General features: G+C 41.1%; 1 protein-coding gene across 2 annotated transcripts in view; it reads right to left on the minus strand.

Moving 5' to 3' along the window:
• Positions 1-22471, minus strand: part of thrb (thyroid hormone receptor beta) — a 102414-nt gene that overhangs the window by 36962 nt on the left and 42981 nt on the right. For both annotated transcript variants that reach the window (XM_041052773.1, XM_041052774.1), the window contains exon 2: positions 5704-5770. The gene's annotated coding sequence lies outside the window, so the exon portion shown is untranslated. The remainder of the gene's footprint in view (positions 1-5703; positions 5771-22471) is intronic.

Genomic DNA, 22471 nt, shown 5'->3' on the forward strand with positions numbered 1-22471 from the left:
GTTATGAGAGCGCCTGCTAATTTGTAAAACGTTCATGGGATACACAGTTCTGTAAGTTTGGCCTTCATTCACATGTTATGATCAAATTTTACGCACCAATTTCACTGCGACAAGTTAAGTCTGAAAAAATAACCCCTGATGATGTCACCGGACATAACCCTGATGATGTCATTATAACCAACTGTTTGCTAGGATGTTAGCGTTAACAACTTGAAGGTGGCCATGACATGTCATTGAAGTCATCACAAAACAAATGTCGCTTTAATGGAAAGTCTTTTGCAGGTGCAGTGGCAAATTACTAGAGTACCACTTTTATTTCTGTGACGGCTGTGTTAAGGAATTCATTAGGGCCTTGGAAAATGTGATTAAAAAACAAACAATGAAACAACAAAAAAACTGTCAGCTATGTTTTTCAAAGGAAATCTTAAGAGACTTTCTAGGGAAAATATGTTTCTTATGATACAGTTTTACTAATGACTGGACTTTTTGGTGGGAAATTACCTCTTACGATGTTATGCTGTTGTACGTTTACACAATCAACCTGCCTACATAAACCACAAGAGATTCCCTGGGTTTCCAAGAATCACTTTCAATTTGCCTGCCACAAGAGTAGGTTTATAGATGATCAAACATGAAAGCACCTCTCCTCCAGTGTATGATTGTTCAGTATCTTTCACTGAGAAACTCAAAGCCAAAATCCAGTCTCCACGTAGCAACATATTAACATGAACACATCACACTTCTAAATGCTTAATATGGACACACATATGGCGCTCTAACACCGAGAGACAATAGCTAATATAAAAATAACAGTGTGAAAGAACCCACAAGTGTACAAAACCTGGGGAAAGGCAGGAAACAGGAAATAGGCCCCTAATGGGGCACATGCTGTACTTCCTCATTGCATCCAAAGAACAGCTAAAGATTAGGCTGTTGCTAACCAGTTCAAGATACCAATACGAAGATTAGGCTAGTTCTATCATTATATCTTTTAGTATTTTTCCCCACAGAAACCTGCAGCCAATCAGAGGTGAGAGACAAGGATGTCTTTAAAACATCCTGCTGTATTGGCATTCCACTTGCGTACATGAGATACTATTTGCTACAGCAGTGTATAAACACACAGATGAAGGCCGTCAGCTGACTGTTAGCTGACTGCTTCCTATTGTATATGCCTGTTATCAGTTAGTTTAACACGCTCTCTTCAAATGTCAACTCTACCCTATAAACCTTTTGACAGCATGAGCAAGGGCAACAGATCTTTGAAAGGACAATCACAACAACACAGTAAGTCATCAAAATCAGGTCAGAAGCTAGAGGCATAAACAAAGTCAGCATTCTTTGTATCTGACATGAAGTTAATAATAAAAAAAAACATATGCTTTCAATCAACATCCTCCACTTTCAAACCAGCGGAGCATTTTTTTCTGACTGTAATGTATTGCTGAGCTATCACCAGAGAGCATCCTGTAAACCAGCAACTGTCAGATTGAGAAAGACAAGGCAAGTGAATGACTGGATCAGAGGTTTCATCCTCACCGTGTTCAAGTTCCCACAACTTCAAACAGTTTCACAGTGAACACACTTCTTGTAAATGCTCTGCTTTGGCAAGGTGAAGGTGAGGTTAAGGGCAGGAACACAAAACGATTCAGGGCATGGACATGGAGTTTCCATTGGTTGAGAAAGTGGTCTCATCTCAGTTGTCTGGTAGAAGCTTAATCAACATTTAATCAACTAGTGAGAACACAGAGAGGCAGTGTGGTGTAACAGGTGTATCTGCTGACTGCATTTTACAGTCAGCATAGACTGCAGATTATTTTGTCACTGAACACCAGAGCCTGAGCTGGTGATGTCAGCCAATACGCCGCTGACCCCGCTGCAAAGTGAGGGCGCGGCATTCTCCCGTCATACGAAGTCTGGACTCCTGAGTTCAACAAGTTCAAACTCCCGAGGACTCCCAGAGTCCAAATTTAGTCCACTCTGTATTACTCACTCGCTTTTTGATGAGGTTGGGGGGGGGGCTGCGGTGAGAGATACCGTGTGCGGTGAAAGGGGCATTTGCATGGGTCAGCTTATCAACACTGTCAGCTGTTGGAGAAGCAGCAATAGTTGTGACACAGAGCTCACACAGGAGGCAGTTAAGGTACTCTGAAGGCCCCCATTTGCTGTAATTAGTGTCAAAACTCAAACCCTTTTTTGGAGGCCTGACTCAAATCTGCACGCACAGACATGATGCACATATTTTTAGGTTCAGTGCGGCTGATTATAACTGATGACCATTGTGGAAACGTCATGAATCTGCTTAGAAAGCCAAGAAAAAAAAGATGCTGCTCAAGAGGCTCTGTGCATCATGTTTTCTTCAGTGTCAAAGTAATCCAGTCACAGTTTGGGTCTTTATACCAATCAATCACAGTCTGAATGTCTCAGTCTGTCTGAGTATTGCTGCTGACCATGTTCATCCCTTCATGGCCACAGTTCACCATCTTCTAATGGCTACTTCCAGCAGGATAATGCTTCATGTCACAAAGCTAAAGTCAGAACCCCTGTGGAGGAGATCTGCAGTTTGAATGTGCAGCTGATGAATCTGCAGAAATGATGTGGTGAATCATGTCAACACATCAGAGGAAGGTTTCCAACATCTTGTGGAATCAATGACAAAGAACTGAGGCCGTTTTAAGAGCAAATGGGGAGCTACCCAGTATTATTATGGTGTTCCTAATTAAGTTCTTGGTCAGTGTTGATACTCTGAGGGCTTAAGAGAGGCAATACTACTGTGATTAAGGCTTGACAACATTTACCTAATATTTCTCATATTGGCCCCATGGGGACTCTGTGAAAATCTTGTCAGAATTTTTCAAACAGTGCTGTAAAATTCAACATTCACAGCCCCTGAATCTACATGGGTTGCTGAGACCATACAGAACCTGACTGAATATGTCTTCAGCATATTGTGTCTTTGAAACTTTTGCTTTCCAATCAAACACAGCACAAAGCACACCTGAACAAACAGCAGTACAGTACGTACAGAAGCAGAACATGCTGCATTCACCTGTAATAAAAATTATGGCTGTAGTTGTTTTGAAAACTCTACAAAGGGCATCAGGGCCTCCATCTAAGTTTAAATGTCAGCCCTCCTAACCGTCTTCAGTGGTAATCTCATTGTGCGCAATGTGTGCCAGCATCATGAATCAACACCGACAAGCAACGGTAAACAACAGTCGTAGCCTTGACGAATACGCATCTTATTTGAGGTGGCATTCAGATAAGAGTCGATCTTGATCTGCCGCCCATTACGCCCCGGACCTCTCTAATACTTAATTTACAAAGCTACATCATACTATGCAACGTGATACGGGCTCATCATCATGGCAACTGGTATCACAAAAAGGACAACAGATGGTGTTTTCATTAAAGAATTCAAGCTGATAGAAGAATCAACCAAATGACTTTGTTTGGGAGTCTCCAGTGCACTTATCGTATTACATTAAGTTCTCGAGCTGCCGGGGAAAAAAAAAAACAACACACAGGCCAATGTCAAGGGGCTATCCAATGTGTTTTGGAAATGCTACAGTGTTCCTGTTACACTGTACACAGTCATGAGCACGATCCCTCACTGGAGACTGAGAGCGGAGAAAATAATACATTGGGGGTATTATGACCAATAATCCATGCACCGCTGTAACGACCAGCAATGAGAACACAGGCACGGTGCATGACAAATGGCTGACAGCTGGCACTAACAATCACCTACAGACCCGTGAATGATGTTTGGCGCCATTACATTATCATCATTACATTTTAGCTCCAACACATTTTCACATTTTCTGCGCGCAGGCGGAGGCTGTTCTGTTTTCATTCAGACACTTTCATTAGTCTCTCCTCTGAACAACACAGTGAGTCTGTTATTCTTCTTCTTTTTTTTAATAAGCTGTCACATGCTGCATACATCCCTCCTTGCAGCATGCTGCTTGGAAAGGTGACAGACAGTGATGTGTGCAGAAAGGGTTTCACTGCCTTTAATGAGAAGCTAAATATGCCTATGGGGGTGGTAGTTTGCATGTTGTGCTTTTTATAGCCACCATTCTGATCTGATGCACTCATGTGATGATCAAACAGTTAGTTAGATAGCCCTTAGACTGGAATCTGGAGAACAAAGCAGCCACTGTCACACAAAGTCTAATAATATTTCTGAAACTTAGCCGTGATTTATTAAAACTGGGGATTTCCTTGCTGCACACTGGGAGCTAATTTAGAAAAATATTAAAATCTGTTATTTAAAGTCACGATGTTCTAAGCACACCACAAATGATAATACAGTAATAGCATGATGGAATATGATGTTGGCTTCACACAGCATTACAATAACACTGTTAAAGGAAAATTAGAATTTATATCGATCCAATGTTTTTAGATAAGCTAGATCCAATAATCTAATTTCTTAAACATCATGTGCTTTCTGTAGTGTGGGTGACTTCTTCCTGATGCGTACATGGGTTTCTCAGTTTGTTTGTTTTTTTTCACATGTGCAGATGACAGGAAAAAGTATTGCTGACACAGCTCTGGTATGAAAGGAAATACAATCACACGTTGCAAAACGTCCACATGTGCAAAATCACCTACTTGAAATCCAACTTAAACAGACACTAAGCCGCTTCTAGAACAAGCTGGTTTCTACCTGCGATCATCTGAATGTGTGTGCACGGAGGAGAACCTGTGTCGTTATTATTAGCTTTAGAACTGAGCGCAGTTTTGATTCCGTTTGATTATTAATGACACAACGAATGAGCAAAGTATGAAATGACAAAGTGTAAACTGAGATGAGTCGCTCGCAGTGCTGAACCTGCTGAGATTCATCAGCTGAAGCTGCAGCTATCCTCGACTTCACGCTCAAGTTTCCGGCCGCAGCTCTGCCGTGCGGGTTGACTCTCACCGCTCTCACGGCGTTGTTTTCAGCTGCGGCAGGCGCCTGTTTTCAGAGTAAAAGCTCTCAAAAACCACAGCACACTACCTGCTCACCATCCATCAGCAGACAGGCTCAGTTATGAGACCAGCTGGTGAACACAGTGCAGCATATTTCACAGCTAAAGAGCCAGATATTTCCCTCTGGAGCTGCTACAGACCAAAAACTCAGCTCAAAGAGAGTGAATATTGGACTTAGATTCACCAGGTGGTGCTGGATGTGGAAACAAGTAGCTTTTTGTGTTATTGCTAACACTAACACCACATCAATTCAAAAGAGAAAGATGTATCAGTGTTTGCTAATTCTTTCCGCTACCTCCAAGAGTCTAAAAAAATAAAAAATAAAAATAAAAAATCCATTACAGTAGGTTTAATTGTGGTAAATGTATTATGACACCACTGTGCAGGATGTCAGTCTAATGTTATGTTGTATTGTGTTATCTTTTTTAAAAAAATCGTGGTGTCCAAACTACTGATTTTAGGTCGACTGTGGTTAAGAATTATCAAAATAAGTTCTTTTGTTTACTGGCCTTAACATCATTTATGTAATCACTTCATTACATTAACATCACGACTTGTAACTGATAGAGGTAATGTCCCCATATTTTTTTTGTGTGTGTGTGTGTGTACGTGTGTGTGTCTTGGGCACAGCAGGGAGGTCTGGTGGAAAGTAATGCTGTGCATTGGCATTCTGCAGGCTGCAGGACTCTGGCTGTGAGGAATTGAGCAACATGAAGGTCTTACCAGAGGAAGTGGTGAAGTCTGACTCCGGGCAGCGCTGAGGAGCTGCTGAGCTCCCCGAGAGAAACACCTACAAAAACACACACACACACACACACACACACTCTGGTTAGACTGACCAGCAACCGAGATGAAAATCACAGTCCCTGCTACGAAAACCTGTAGGTCCTCAGAAGGACCAGGAATCAAACACGTTGCTATGACATTAAACATTTACCCAAAGAAGAAGTGGGTGGTTTTTAATGTTGAAAAGCTTCACACTGGTGAGGGCCAGAGACATTAAAAACACCTATAGTCCAGGTTTCTACTGCCTCTTTGAAATCTCTGGTCATTACAAGAAATATAAAGGAAACAACTGTCACACTGAAGCTACAACGTCAGTTTTCACACCTTCTCTGCTGAGTCTGCGAGGCAGGATGTAGTCAGAACACTACATCTGGTTAAGATGACCTATATGCAACAGTTCCTACAACAAAGCAACTCCCACTGCGGCTTTAAAATGCGCTTAACCTCTGGTGGTTGCCACATGTGGTTACAACCACAAATACTTCCCCCGTACACAGCAGAGAGGGCGGAGTAATCCCAGTGTAAATTTCTTTTCCCTTTTGGACCAGCGGCCCTCAAACAAGTCAATATATCTTTTCATGTGTGTGTGTGTTTCAGCCCCTGAAGAAAAGAACCGCTTTTTCTTTTTCTTTTTTTTTTTTTTGTAAAGGAAAATGACCACAAATAAAGCAACAGTGACAAAACAGGAAGGCAGAAACGAAGGCTCTGCTTTGACTCAAGAGTTTTGATTTTGCCAAGAAACCAAGATAAGTCAAGTGAAGTTCATGGTGAGATCTCAGGGGACAAAGAAAAAGAAAAAGGAAAAAAAAACAAAACAAAACAGGAGGCGGTTTGATTACAATGAGATCAAGAAAGGAAAGCATTTGTTTATGCCATTAATTCAGTGGCAGGACAGGACTGGTCATCTCCCACCGACAGACGGTAATCACTTGTAATCAGACTTAATGGGCACTCTAATGGGAATGCTTTTCCTCCCTCCATGCTCTGCCTGTAGCACTCTTTAACACACTTGTCCGCACACAAACAAGTGCACACAGGCACGCGTGCGCGAGTCATCTGGGGAATGTAACGCCCCACTTCCATCTGAAAGGGAATAATTGTTTTAATAACACTGTCTATCCATAACAATACAACATAATCAGGTCCTATTTGCTGCTAATACTCATTTACATATTTGCTTGGTTCATATTCTCTTCAGGAGCTGCTTACTCTGCTGAGTCTCAGCTGGTTGAACCTCACTTGTATCTCCTCTTGCCCTCCATCATATTATGTTACAGTGCAACTAAATATGCCGTTTATGTTGCTCATTGAAGGATCATCCTGGTTTATTACATCCTGGGCCTTTTTTTTATAGCTTTGACTATTATTCCTGTTGGTCATGAGAACACTGTACTCACCAAACTGAGTACGCTGAGGAAAATGTGAGCCAGAAACCCTTACAGTCAGACAATCAGAAGGTTGTAAACAGTTTAGTCAGATTATCTAAACTACTTCAGGTCCCATTTTCCTGCCAGAGCAAAGCCACAGTAGCACAAACACTGCTGCAACTGTAACTTTTCTGCAGTGGTATCTCCAGTTTGCACATCTGATACTCTCCTGGACCCAGGGGCTTGTGCCAGTGTTTGTCGCATCACTGTGCATGGAAGCATATCTATACACTCACTCTCTATTCACTTCAGTTAGCAACAACAGTAACAAGGCAGATGTGCATGTGTTAACAACTCCTGCACTGGCCATTATGCATCCATATCAGGGGTTCGGTTGTGTGTACGTATTTGTGTTTTGGGACGTCACTGTGGTCCACACAGGTGAGCTTGTCACACCTCAGCCTCTCTCCATGGTTCATTTCATCTGTGCGCTGCGTTTAAAGGGGATCAGAGGAACTCGTTACTCGTTACTGTGGCTCACCCCAACCTTCTTCTAATAATGTGTGTGGTCTCTTCTCTAGATTGCACTGCGCCTTAGAAACACAGCATAGTCACTGAGTCTGCATAATTTCGTTGTATTCTGGTACAATGACAATAAAGGCTTCTGATTGAAGGTCCAGGGCAGAGTGTTGGACTTTCCCCATTGGCTTTAGCTGTTTGAAAATGAATTGGCGTGAGCAGTTTCTTTTAGGTAATCAGGGGCAATTACAGGCACGTGTTGTCAACGTTTGTTGCTTGCAGCACTGTAGGAGAGAGCAAATACAACGCAATGAAAATGATAATTATTACGCCACCTAGCAACATTTAGCGACTTTCCATTGAAAGTAGTTTTTTTTTTTTCCAGCTGTTCCACAACAGTTTTAAAATACGACCTTCGTCCTGTCTGACTTGGCTTTAGCTTTGTTGCCGTGTTCCCACATCTCAGGAAATAACTTAATAAGTACGACGTCAATATCACATTCAGCAGTCGTGAGCAAAATTCCATAGCCCATGAAAATAATTATCTCTTTCATGTGTCGAGTTGTGGTGACAGCAAATGACCAGCCTGTCGAAACTCTGAAGGAGTAACGTACTGAGCTCTCAGATGGCAGTGAGCAAAACAAACACCAATCAGATACTTATTGATTTCTACGCAAAACTAGATTTCCATTTTAATTCGCCTTCTTCAACGTCCTCTGACAGACACTTCTCCCACCTACACTCCCATCGTGAGATCATCATTTATAAATGTCTTGATAATGCTGTGTGGGTTTGAAAAGCTCCGTCTTAGGAAATGAAAACCACTTAAATGAAGGGGAAAGTGGCTTGAGTCACAAAAATAGCAAAACTACGAACAATGCTGCACTGATATTTTCTTCCAATAAAAAAAAATTGTTACAGTTACAGTTAGTGCACAGACATTATCAATCAGTGCTTTCAACTGAAAATCAATCATTCACTCTCATAGCTAACGCCCCTTCCAGTGGACTCTGTTATCCTGTATTCAGGCAGAGAACAGTTTATTATTATAATATATAATTTATGTTGTAATTTATATGAAGCTGATATGTTAAACACGTCATTTAGAGAATGTAGTTTTGTATTGTTTGTTTCCCATTGTTTCACGGTCCCAATTCCAGTGGCTGAGACTTCAGCACACTGCCATATAACTGGTTATTATAATCTTGTTAAATGAATGCGTTTGGTTGGCACACACAGCACATGACAATGACAGTGGAGCTGCAATGTATTTAATGCCTTCCATGATTTTTTTTTACTCTTCCCGTTTCCCTCCCCCCTCTTAAAAACGCAGCTGTTTCCAAAATATTTTCTACAGACAAGTGATTGTAGCGTGTGATGCTATTATTCAGCCAAGAATGTGAGAGTGTGTGTGTGTGTATATTTTGGTGAAGAAAGACACAAGGAGAGGGATGAAGAGAGAGAAAGTGTGTTTGTCTAGGAGAATTGTGAAAAAACACCCACTGATACACTCTGTTACCCAGTTTCCATGGTGATTTGAGTTATATTTGACAATGTGACGCACATTTTCAGCATCCACTTTTTGCTGTTAGTCATCTTCATCTTTTCCAGAGCAGTGAGCTAAAAGTATGAATGGTTCCTACTGAGGCAAAGCGAGATAAACTGCAGTCGGGCCTGTGTCTGAGCTCGGGGAAAGTCTAGAAAAGACGTTCAGAGGAGTGTTGACAGGCTGGACTTTAATGGCTGTAAACACTTGAGTAGAGGCTAGGTGGAGGGCGGAGCTCCTCTTCAGTATTTTCCTCCAGGGGTGTGTCAAGTGGTCTGTGGGAAACAAATGAATGCAAGGCCTTCTTGTGCCTCTGATCCCAACTCGTATGTCCTCACTTCATATTTCCAGAGAGATTAGTATTGTGTACTTAGCCTCCAATTACTTCACGATAAACCCAAAGGAATTAGTCGTCATTATGAAACTTTCAGTGGATATACAAACTGAATGTAAGCTCTTGAGTATATCCCATAATTACACATTCAATAATGTAATAGCCTTTCATGCAAGTTCTGATATTGTTGGCTTCTAAAGCTCACAAACATTCAAGCAAATGACAAAATAGTTTTTCTCGTGCTGCCATGTTTTTGTTGAATCTGCTCATATTAGTTACAGTAGCTTCAGGGAAAGGCCCCTCACCCCCCGCCCCCCCGCAATCCCCTCTTCTGCAGCGAGAAGCGCCTCTATCCACTTGTTTACAACAGTACAACTGCTGCTGCTGTTGTTGTTGTTGTTGTTGTGTTGCAGGCACTTGATGTGCCTTTGTGGTTTTTTTTTTTTTTTTTTTTGCAGAAACGGCCTAAATAGCGCCGCAGGTTACAAAGTGCTCAAATGTCCCAGATCATCCTGGCATTTTCGCCTCTGTCCAGTCAGGCAAAAACACACACAGGAAGCACTTCTGCTGTGCGCTACAGAGATGTAAAACGGAGGAGAGTCAATCGTGAAACCAAAAAAAGAAGATCATGATAAATCTAGAGAACATCAGATTTGTTAATTAGTTTCTGTGGATCTGTGATTGGCAGTAGCTGCCTTTGTGGTGACTGTGTTTTCTACTGATCACTAAAAAAAAACATGTAACTCTGCCTTGTGCCAAAATTTTAAGACCCTTTCCAATCCAGTGCTAATGGGTTATTTTAGTCCAACCACAGCCGTAGGTACCACTGAGGTCTGTAACATTTACCACAGGCTGCTGCTTTATTTGGTTTTTTGTTAACATCAATCTCAGTGGCCCTGTGGTTAACACGTTATGGGACAGCTGTAAAATCTGGCGTTAATGTAATAAATATGGTGTTTGTGTAGGTCCAAACAGTTTACATAAATATATAGGAGAACATTTTCCACTCTTATCTGTCTTTTGTCTATGAAAAATACGGCTGCTATTGGACCTTAGTGAAGAATAAGCTCTGGTTATGGTCCTGAGTCTGTTTATTTTTAGATATATTTTTTACCACTTTCATGTCTTTTTCTTCTGTGATTCTCAATTGTAAAAAAAGAAAAAAAAAGAAAAAAAAAAAGAAAAAAAAAAGAAAAAAAAAAGACCAAAAAGATCCTTGGTTCTAACGGAATAAAAAATTGAATGCTATCCGTCCTCCAGGTTTGAGGTCAGTGCCTCGGTTAAAGGACTGTGTTTTGGTGTGGGAGGAAAGTGAGTGTACTTAAGGAGATGATGTGACCATGGAGAGAACCATCATTCTGCCTAGAAAGCCCCCACTCCTCAGGTTTAAACCAGAGGACTGTCAGGTCGCAACAGGTCTAAGAACTAGGAGCATGTGGTTTGAAATATTTAAGGTTTGAGTTTTTCCTGGAGTCACACCTCAGTATTTGTTTTGTTCTAGATGTTGTTTTGTTTTAGATCTTTATTTCATTTTGAAAATGTAAATGCGATGCAGTGGCTCATGGGTTGTTATCCTTGCTTGAAAAATACAATCACTCTTTTATAACCAGCGGCTTCAGGCCTCTACACTCTTTACACGTTTTAATTGTAAATGGATAAGATTCAATTCCAAGGTGACAGCTTCAAATTAGCTTCATTTGTCTGAAACCTAAAGATTTTCAATTTGGTGCTGAAACGAAGTCTATTACCCGATCGAACAAACAATTTAGGTCATTTATCAAGAACAAATACCAACCTCTTCCTGGTCCAAACCTCTCAGATGTGAGACAATGATCTTTTTCTCAGCTTTATCATTGTAGACTAAATATTTCAGACAGTTGATTGAATAAAACAAGATATTTTTTTAAGACTAAATGATTAATTAACGGACACTCTTCTTCATGCTTGGACGGACAGGTGTGGGACAAAACCACATGGAAGAGGGTCGGAGGAACAAGTAAATATTTCATGTGTGTATGGGTCTTGTGTGGGTAATCAGGTCCTCGGAGAACGGAAAAGCCCAACTGCTCCATAATTAAAACAAAAAACAAAACAAAACAAAACAAAACAAAAGTTAGATTTATTAATTTGAATAAATTTAATTGAATCAATCTGTATACAATAGTTAAGTTAATTATGTTTGTGTTTGCCTTCAGATTCAGAGCATTACATAGTAGATGTGGACTAATGAATTATAGTGCAGGTTAATAAAATGCAATCAAGCTACTTTACAGAAAAACTGAAAAGAACGTGCATACTATTTTTAAGAGAGAACAAAAAGAAAAGCTATTATATAAATCTCTTTTAGAGCATTACGACGCGTGCATTTGTTTATGGTCTGTTAATATAATCGGCTTGTTTGTCTCACTGTTTGTATGTGTGATTTAATGTTACTGTTATTTGTCTTTATCTTGCTTTTCCATTTAAATAAATCATCACGTCAGTGTTGTCTTAAACAGCAATGAAAATAATTATTAGTTGCACAACAAGGAAAGACTGCAGCCCCAGAGCAAATTATGTGTGTTATTATGCGTGTGTGTGTCACTGTAGGTGAACAGGTTAATAATGTGAACATACTCAGTGTATAAAATAATGCATCATGGGGAAGCTGCAGATAAAGATTAGAAACATATTAGAATTTCATGCATCTTTTACTCTATTAACATCACTACCTTACTTACGCAACACTCACACACACACACACACGCATGCTCACAGACGGACACATACCCACACACCTCCCTCTCAGGCTGACAGTTGCTGCTTTCGCCTCCATGAGTTAGTGTGGGTCACATCAGGACAATGCACCGACTCGCAGACTGTTTGCAGCACTACTGAGTTTTTTTCTTTTTCCCTTTTTCCAGCCTCATGGACACAATTTCAGGGCCAGAACGAAAAAAAGCAAAGGTGGGGGAGGGGGGGGGGGGGTGAAAAAAAAAAACCTTTTCAATCTGATGACAGCAGTGGGCGCTGAGGGAAACCATTGAAAGGAGTATATAAAGCAGCATCATAGCGTCTGACTGAAACCCCCCACTCCCCCGACATCAAAAGCGTGTGCCCATCCTGAGCCGACAGAGCTCCAGATCGCTGCGGTGCATGCTGGGTAAGAGAGGACAACTCAGGACACATGCAGGGACTTTAAGGATACTGCAGTAAGCTGTTCACAATGAAAAAAAAAAAAAAAAAAAGAGGGAAAAGATGCAGAGGGAGGGAGGGAGGACGGGAGGGGCGGTGAGGGGAGGGAAAGCAGACAGAAATACTGGCTAGATCAGTGAAGGATGGAGGAATTCTGCGAACATTTCACTGACAAGCAGGAAAACGTCGCTGAAGCTTTTCTCTGTTTTAACTGATCCTGTCATTAGATATGCATCAGTTGCCGCTGATAGGAAAATAGGAAAGTGTTATTTTGTAAGGATGGTCGACGGGATCTGAGAGGTATATCTGAGAGGATCTGCTCATTCCATGTCTGTTTCTTTTATATCATAACCCGTCTCATTCATTCTGAGCAGAAGCCTCGTCTTCCACTTTGCTGTTTACTGAATTTGACCAGGATAATAAAATAAAGCTGGTATATGAACACATGCAACACTAGATGAACTGATTGTTTTTTCCAGATCAAGGCAAGTGGTGTGCATGACATACTTAATCAATAATTCATGTAATCAAATTGATTACAATACAAGTCAACTTAAATTAACTGCAAAAATATAGTTGTGAAAGATTTTGGGCTGCAGAAATTATCTATTTTAAATGAACCTTTTAATTTTTGATAGATTTTAAAAATCTTTTTTGAATTGATTAATCGTTCGGTCTGTAAAATAAAAAAAAAAAAGCAGCGGAACTGCCCTTTTTTGTGTCTATACAAATATATTTAGTTTCACAAATCTGAAACTGTGGCTGATAAATTACTTAAATGATTAATATATTATATTGACTGTTGTCAGTTAATCTTATTTGTATTTATTGATTATTTCACAGGGACACAGCTCATTCTTTTATATTGCTGTAAATGAGTCAGTGTGTGTTATTTTCCATCTGTGGCCTCTGGACAGATGTTACACATTCAGCTCATAAAATAACATACGGGGGCGACAGTCACTGAAACATGACACAAACATGCAGAGCGATAACTAAAACAATGTCATCTTAGTACATCACAGCTTTAGTATTAACATATTAATGTTAGCAAAGATAATATGGGATAAGAATATTATACTAAATTATTTGCTCATGAATGAATGTGCAGAAGCACACACGAAAAGGAAATCATTGTTAATAACAGTATTAATAATAAACTACATTGTAAATTAAAATAGACAAAAAAATGTCTGATATGTATATATGTTGTATGTTTATTTACTTTGTATTAATATACTAAGTTATTCTTTGCTATTCTCTGGCCTGCTAAGTAGTATCACAAATTAATATATAGATATAACTATCTCTCAAAAATGCAAAATATTGAACACATCTGAAAAACGTGAACGTGAATGTGAAGTTAAACAAAGAAAGAAATGGATTTAAATCATTGTGGTAGCTCTTGATATCTTTAACCTTATATCTCATATTCAGCCTCTGTCACACAGCCTCAGTGTGTGACCATCTAACCTGGGTCACACAGTTTTACCCTGCTGCTGTCATTAACACTGACCGTGCATGTTGTGCCCAGCGTCCCTCCCCCAGCCTCCCTGCCGACATTTAACTGTCCGATGCTGCTGCGATCACCGCAGCGCCCGCATAGAAACATCTGCTGGATGGTACTATATGAATACCCTGACCCCTGCACAACCTCTGTGTGTGCGTAGCCATATCTGAAGTGTGTTAGCGTGTGAATTACTTTCACCGTAAGTGCTGAGAGTGTACGCCTGAAGCAGACAGGGAACACTACAGGGAATACATGTTCACATAGCCTGTGTCAGCACTGATCATCCGCCGCTGCTTCCTGCCACATGTGACAGTGAGGCTGCAGGTGCCCAGACCGAGGCCAGGCCAGAGGGACCCCAACCGCACGGCACATAACCTGCTCCCTACACCCAACTCACCACAGTCACACTGTTAAAGGTGTTTCTAAACATGATCATATCAGTGTCTCATTAATGCTCAGACAGTTATATCATCACTGTAAAGAACTGAGGGTGAGATTAAACCAGCTGGTGGCCTTTATCTCATACCACTGGATCTGGATGGTGGAAAAATTTATAATAACACTTCATCTAACATGGCTGCACCTGATGATTATAGTCAAAACTGTTTAAACTGGTTATTATTTGTTGATTAACCCATTAATTACTGAGTCTATAAACACAAACACAAGCACATTTTAGTTGATCGACTAATCCATTGATCCAATATATAATATAATGAAAATAATATTATAAAATAATATTTGGTAGCAGCCCTATTAATAGGTGCGTTCCACCCACCAGTTTTTATGTGCATTTTCAATTTGCTCATTAAAAAAAAACCCTGAGCTGAAAATTCAAAAACAAGAAAGTGAAAATAAAAGGTTTTATGCTTGAAGATGATTTGTCAGTAAAAGCAAAACGTGACAAAGAGTGATGGAGACTTCATGAACAAATCACAGCGTACGAGAAGAATTTGACTTAAGCCTCCACAGAAGCTTCCACTTCAGAGACTGAAACTAGTGAAATAGAGAAAAACATCAGCTCAGTGTGCAGTTTTCGGATTCATTCATCATATATTCATATATTTTCCACTGTTTGAGCTTTGACTGGCTCTTTTAATGACTTTATCTTGTTGTGCCCTCTTCTTCTGTAATGGTTTAATGGCACCCAAGTGCCTCCAGCTGTTTATCTCATTTGAATCAATCCAATTAACTGCAGATGTCCTGGAAATTTGTTTAAAATTTGCACTGAATTTGAATGAAACTGAGCTAAAGACCTTTTTTAATAACGTCAGCCTATGATTTCAAACGACAGGATTTCCACTAGATTCTCCAAAAACCAAACACTGGACTACAGATGTATGTACTTCAGGTTACATATTAAGAAACAGGTGGACTAAGAACAGCCAGAGGGAGACTCACCAGAAAAATTTATCTAAAAACTTCAATCGATATTCAATCGATATTTTCCAAAAAAGCAACCTTCTGTATTAATGTGAAGTAGAGCACTCGTGTCCGTTCGCTGTCACACAGATAGCACCACTCAGTGTAAGAGACTCAGCGTTGGTTGTTATTGCTGGGCTTCTCTGATAGTGTGTGGGTGACGATGTAGAAAGTGTCACAGAGTTCAGTCCCATCTGTCTTCAAACCCCAGTATGTTCGTGCTGTAAACTGTCTGGGCGCTGCACTTCCTTTACAGTGTAGTTCCGCCTTTTCACCGCGCCGCTGTGGTAAAACAGTGATGTAGGATGCGTGGATGTGTCGGCCCAGCCCTAACCAGCCTCATCTGAAAAACCTCAGCGATACACACACGTCTGAAGTCGCTCATATGAGATTCCTCCATTTATGATCAAATAATGGTTGTTGTCACTGTGAGGATCTGAAAGGCAGAAGTAGCTCAACATTGTTATGACGTTACAAAATCTCTGAAGGAGGAGCTTGTTGGTTTAACTAATACAACTAATACTTAGCTGCATAAACTTAATCAAAACCTAACTAGAGGCATAGAGGTGGCAAATCAGAAAACACTCACATGGGCTGTTCTAAGGGCACTGACAAACGACCTGTTGTGTTGCTTCAGTGTGATATCTTATTGTAAGTCAACATTTGGCCCAGTTGGCAGGCTACTTAAAGAGTAATAGTGCTTGTACTTTTAAATTTCACCTGAAGCCTCCAAACTACCAGCGGCTTCACGCTTCTAATGAAGGGCACCGATGCATTCATGAAACCATTAGAGACATTTTTATAAAGGGGTAAACTACAATAATGAAACCTTACAAAACCTAGTGAGACCCACTTTAGAAACTGACAGTGATAAAGATCCATGTACCCAACAGATAATCACACGGTGACACTTGCTGCCAAATCAAATATTTGTGCACCTCAACCACCCAGAAACGTTGTAGTCCTAACTGTTGACTCAGAGTGGTCATGTGACAATGAACTGGTGCGTTAGAAAATCAAACTGTCGTAGTTCTACTCTCAGGAAACTTGTGAGTTCACTGTAACTCTACTGATGGAAACACTTTGGAACATTTCTTTCTTTGGAGCGTGGACACAGGTTAGGTCAGGTCAGGTTTTCATGTGTGTTATGTGTTGGAAGTAGATAAGCATTGTCCATTGGAAAGCATATAACTTTGTCTCTTAAGAAGAAACAACAAAAATTTTGTTTTTAGTAATTATATATATAGTTTTTTAGTAATGCAATCCCGGTTCGGGTTCTGGTCTCAAATTAGGCGGTACCAGTCGGGTCCAGTCGGCTCAGGTCTGGAGTGTGTGGGTAATGAGAGGTCTTGTGCAAGAGTACAGTTACTGTACGACTGCAACACTTCACCTGTTTCATTTTCACTCTCTGACGTATCAGAGAAAACCACTGCTCTCATGTGCTGCTGTGTCACCAACTATTTCAGTCCCTGACAGTTTACAGTCAGCAGATTCACTACAAAGAACTTCAGCTTTTGAATTCATGATACATGACACAACACGCAAACGACAGGCAGACTCACAGCAGTTTGTTTGGACTGCACTAAACGAGTTAAACGTGAAAGAACATACTCTGGACCCGGTCCAAACTCATGTCCCCAGGTCTTGTTGTTGAAACAGGGTGAAGTCACGAAGACCTCTAGCTCTCATTGGTCACATCTCAGGAGGAACAGAATCACAACTTCAGAATCACAACAACCAGAGAAGTGGTAGACAAACAATTTATCCCACAATACATTGCTAAACAGAGCACGAAAGCAAAATCTATGCCAACCAGCAAGGTCCAGGAGCTCAGGTCTCAGGTCTCTGGACATTTTGCTAAACAACACATTCACAGATACCACAGAAACACAACAAAAGAAACCAGAATGTCAAGCATAGGAGAATTTTATTATAACTGAAACTAATTCAGTGGTGACTTTGTGTAGGGATAACTGCAGTTCCAGTGATTTTGACAGCAATTTAGAAGAGATACTGTGGCACAGCCTGACTAACCCACACTGCTTGCACACAGGATTACTGTACACTTGAATCGCATATGAAGATGCTTTTCAACAGCTTATCCTAGACAAGACCTTAAGCAAAGAATCTCGAAAGGAGGGAATCTTATCTATTATTCAGAACAGAATGTAAACACAACCCCTGTGAGCACAATGTGCATTATACACTGTCTGAGCAGCAGCACAATGTATTCTGGCAATAACATGGCACGGTGCTGAAAAAGAAACTGGAGCGATATCTTGTAATTCAGCACCATTATGTGGCTCTTTGTGTGCGGTCTTTCACTTTGAAGGAAGGAACTGCTCCATGGCAGCTTTACACGGGGAGGCATTTTCAGGCCGGACACAATAACAACAATACTGATTTCAGGAAATGGCCTTTGGACCCTTTACGTCTGCATTTCAGGAACTGTAACTATTTGAATTGTAAGAGCTAATATCACTAACTCATCTAAAAACATAACTGTTCTCATACTAGTCACTAACAAGGGCAATAAAACTGCACACAGACACATTAAAACTGCAGCGATGCACCTCAACCATGCACCTCAAAGCACAGTCTATTCATAGAACGCACCGCACTGTAAAAGCTGGTCTTTGTCAGGAAGTCTTCCATATAGTTTTAGAACAAATGTTTTGCTCATTAGTCATGGTAGTTCCACTCTTACAGCAATATTCCAGGTCCCATCATACAGACAGCATATAGCGTAGGAAGTGAACTTTACGCTCGGGATCTAAATTCAGAAAACTATAAACCAGTAAAAGCTGGGTCTGCGAGGCTTTTCCTCCCACTGGTTTTGCAGAACTGCCCAGTTCCCTACAGTAAACACTATGTTTTCCCAGACAGACAGGCAGGGAGGCAGCCAGGGGCTGGGGAAGGGAAGGATGGAGGCGAGATGAGTGCCAGGCTGCTAGTACCATGGCAAGGTATTGGATGAACAAGATGTTTCTTGGCAGATGTGCAGGGAGCTTTTTGCTGCAGCATTCCAGGCAGTAAAATCAGAGAGACGTGCAAGAAAACAAAGAAAACCAGGAACAAACAAGTCAAATTAAAATGAGAAACTCATGTGGAGAGTATTTCACTGAAAAAGAAAACAAGATCTTTGAAATGTCACTCAAAAAAGAGAAAGTAATGTGTTGTTTTGACTTGATCCAACTTCATGCATCTTCCTAATAAGGCCGCTCTGACAGTTATACGGTTTGCAAAGAGTGTAAAAGCCTGCATAACTGCAAATAGGTCAGTAATGGGCACCCTAGGATTTTCTCCAAAACTGCTCCTCTGATTGGTCGGTTTCCACGTCTCTGGGGCAGAAACCTGGATACCACACTGGCGCAACCCTCACTAGCTAGGAACCCTGCCAGGTTTTAGGAGAAACACACACAGACAGGCAGGGGCGCGCACACACACACAATCAGTTAAAACCCTAACATTACACAACATTATACACATGTGGAACACAGTGGAAAATGACCCACATACATGCAGACAGACTCTCGGCATCAGAGCATTCACAGCGTACATACATACATGCCTGTAAAGCTGGTGATGTCACACTTGGCTGAAGCTGAGGATGAATTCTTTGGATTGTAGCTCTGTAAAGATTGGGCGGGTGGTCAGCTTTTTTTCTGTGTACGCTGGGCTCATCTCCACCCAACAGCTGGAGCCACAAGGCCCGGGAAGATTGATTTCTCTGACCCTGAACAGAACACAGCTTTTCCCAGCAGCTGGATAGGGAACAGGCCCAGCTCTGGAAAGTTAAAGCTGTTCATCTACTGATAAAACACACTTCTGTTCTCTAGTAAAACTTTTTTTTTTTTTCTTCATAGTTTTCATTTCAATCAGAAATAATGGGGCCGTGTGCACAGATCTGGGAACGTGGTGACATCAGTGCAATGAGTGATTATTGTGAACATTTCAGTTGCACTTCCTGTCAGATTAAAGACCCGTTTTTTTAACCAGCATTTACAATTTCAGAGAGATTCGCTGAGATGAGACTTGATGCAAATTGGTTTGCTAACATGCTGTTGGTGTGATGGTAGCTATAGTGAGAGGATGGTTGTAAGCGTTGCTGTGTGGAGCTGCTGCACTGGGTTATGGGAACCCATCTCGCAGCAGCAACTGCGGGGACAGTTTGCTCGTTCGCTCTATGTTTTACAGCCACAAAGACCTAAAAACATAAGTTTGCTAGCACAGTGGATGTATTCGGTTGGGTGCATCATTTAAACTGCTATGCCAGGTAGCGTTACCTTCCTTGTTTGCTACAAACCTACAGTCCTCACTTCTGTAGCTGTAGTTTTGTAAAAACAATCCAAACAACTAACTCGGTCTAGTTTTCCCTTGGTTGTGTTTTGTGCCGTGCTGTGTTTGTGTGCACGTCGTTTGTTGGATGACGTGACATATTATAAAATTTGTTTTGCTCCATTATGTCGTTGCCTTGGAAATGCGTGCCCGTGAATTTGGGGATGGGGTGGAGCCTCTGAAGGAGCAGGGAGCGGTGTATTTGTTTTTCTATATTGCACATATAATAATATGGCGGTTTACACCTGTGATGTTATTGTGCCTCAGTCTATTTCTGTCCTCTTTAGATTACCTGTAGGTGTTTACATGGAATGAAGCTCTGACGAATGACAGCAAACAAAACCAGCAGAACACACCTGGTAACTTCAGCAGAGAGGGAATGTGTTTCCAGGCTCACCCTACACTGTGACTCTATACAAACCTGTCACCTGCATGATATATAAATCCTTTTTACGTAACATGTTATATTGCACAATAAACAGTCTCAGGGTAACAGCTGGATGAACGCAGATTCTGTCAGTTCCAGGTCAAAGACGTCTTAACATCTGGGTTAAAGCTGTGGCATATAACTGCTGTTCAACAGAATTTAATGGGTCAATGTCCGTATGAAACAGGTCCTACCTACATGTTTAAATATATTCATTGAAATAATAACCTTTATCTAAACAGAGAATCTCACTGAGATCAACAGACCAGCGGTCTGAACAGAACAAGCAGATAAAAAGAAAAAAACAAACATCGGCAGACAAAAGGATAAATATATACAACAAACATAACCACACAAAGAGAAGCACATACACTGTATGTACAAAGAATATAGCCAGACATAAAAAAAACACATGCAGCATAAGACAATGACAGACATCACTAAACAGATTCAAAGTTAAAACTGTAGGGCTAGCCCCTGGGATGAGACATTTGGGTTTTAAACTCCTCTGTCACGCATTTATAAGGTGCAAAGTAATCCAAGGCATTATTCCTCAGTTCAGTATTTACCCAGGGGGCAACTAGAATTAAACCCACATGAGATCTGACACGCACAAACACACTCAAACACATTTTGTCTTCAGCATTCAAGCTTGAGATTATGCAGAGATGTCTGAGGAACATTAAAGGCGGACTGTAATCTTGATGGAGATGAGCCAACTGCCTAAAAGACTGCTGACACAATAGTCTCAGGTAAGCGTGGTGTTTAAAGATCGACAGTCTAATCAAACGGCACGGCACGGTCCTCTGACCTGCCATTCACCAAATCACTCTTTACTTGGAAAGTAATAAGTGGGGCAGGTCCTGACTGAAAGAAAGGCCCTGATGACTGAAACAGATGCTGTCAAACAAAAACACACACACACACACACAAACACACACAAACACACACAAGGACAAGCTTTCCGCTCTGTGCTTCAGTAACGTATCAAAGTGAAGCAGAGGAGTTGGATCTTTTTGAAAACAAAGATAAGAGTGTGACGGCTGCTCAGGTGCATGAGTGAACGTGGCTTCGTACAGCACTGGAGCAAAGAGGCTCAGCTCCTTCCCTGCTTTACCGTTCAATCATCATTCCAACACTTAACTATGATAATGAGCTTTGCACACTGACCAAAAGAATGAGTTTTGCGAATGCAGGGAGCCAAATATGAGGTTCCTTCGCAGCAAACAGAAAACTATGCAGTCCAGGCCTACCGTTCACTGAGGGTCACTGCCTGCTGAGGGTTCGACTCCTCCCGCATTCAACAGTGTTTTCTAGTGAAAATCTTCCTTGTAATTTTTTTTCTTTTGTTATTAACTAAATTATTTAAGCTGTTTTAACATTCATTCAGCTGACGTTTTGAATGCTATCATTCAGCCATGCTGTCATTGTGAAGCGACTCCACGGTACTGTTTACATCAAGGACCAGCTGCCCGCCCTGAGGCCGGAGGGCATGGCGATCAGAACAATGGACATCGCTGCAGAGATCAGGAGGACGACACACAGAGGATGCAGCAGAGGAGGGAAGAAGATAGGAGGGAAGAGAGCTGGGTCCAGACAAGAAACCGATGGAGAAAAACAGATATCAGCCACATCTCCCTTCTATCATTATGGGTAACATGAGATCACTGGACAATCAGATGGAACAGCGAACAGCAACATCAGCGCTAATATCAACGGCTCTCAGACGGTTTGGGTGGACGGTCTTTCTTCATGATCTCTGGGGGACTTCAGCTGGACCAGACTCTCCCCATTTATGCTCATTCAGTTGGTGGACTGTACCAGCAGAGAAGACAGGACCCTGGACCTGCTGTATTCTAATGTTAAGAGGCCTGGACTTACTACTTTTTGTGATTTGCATTTGCATTACTTTTTCACTCATTGACCTCCTCTTTCCTAATTGTGCGTTGTGTGATGTAACAAAGCTATTTCCTTTCGGAGACCAATAAAGCTTTCCTGATTCAGATGTTTTCATTTGTCACAACCAATTCTCACAGCAGTAGAAGAACTGGACAATAAAGCATTTAAT

The sequence above is a fragment of the Toxotes jaculatrix genome, chromosome 13 (assembly GCF_017976425.1).
Source record: "Toxotes jaculatrix isolate fToxJac2 chromosome 13, fToxJac2.pri, whole genome shotgun sequence".
NCBI classification, from domain to species: Eukaryota; Metazoa; Chordata; class Actinopteri; family Toxotidae; genus Toxotes; species Toxotes jaculatrix.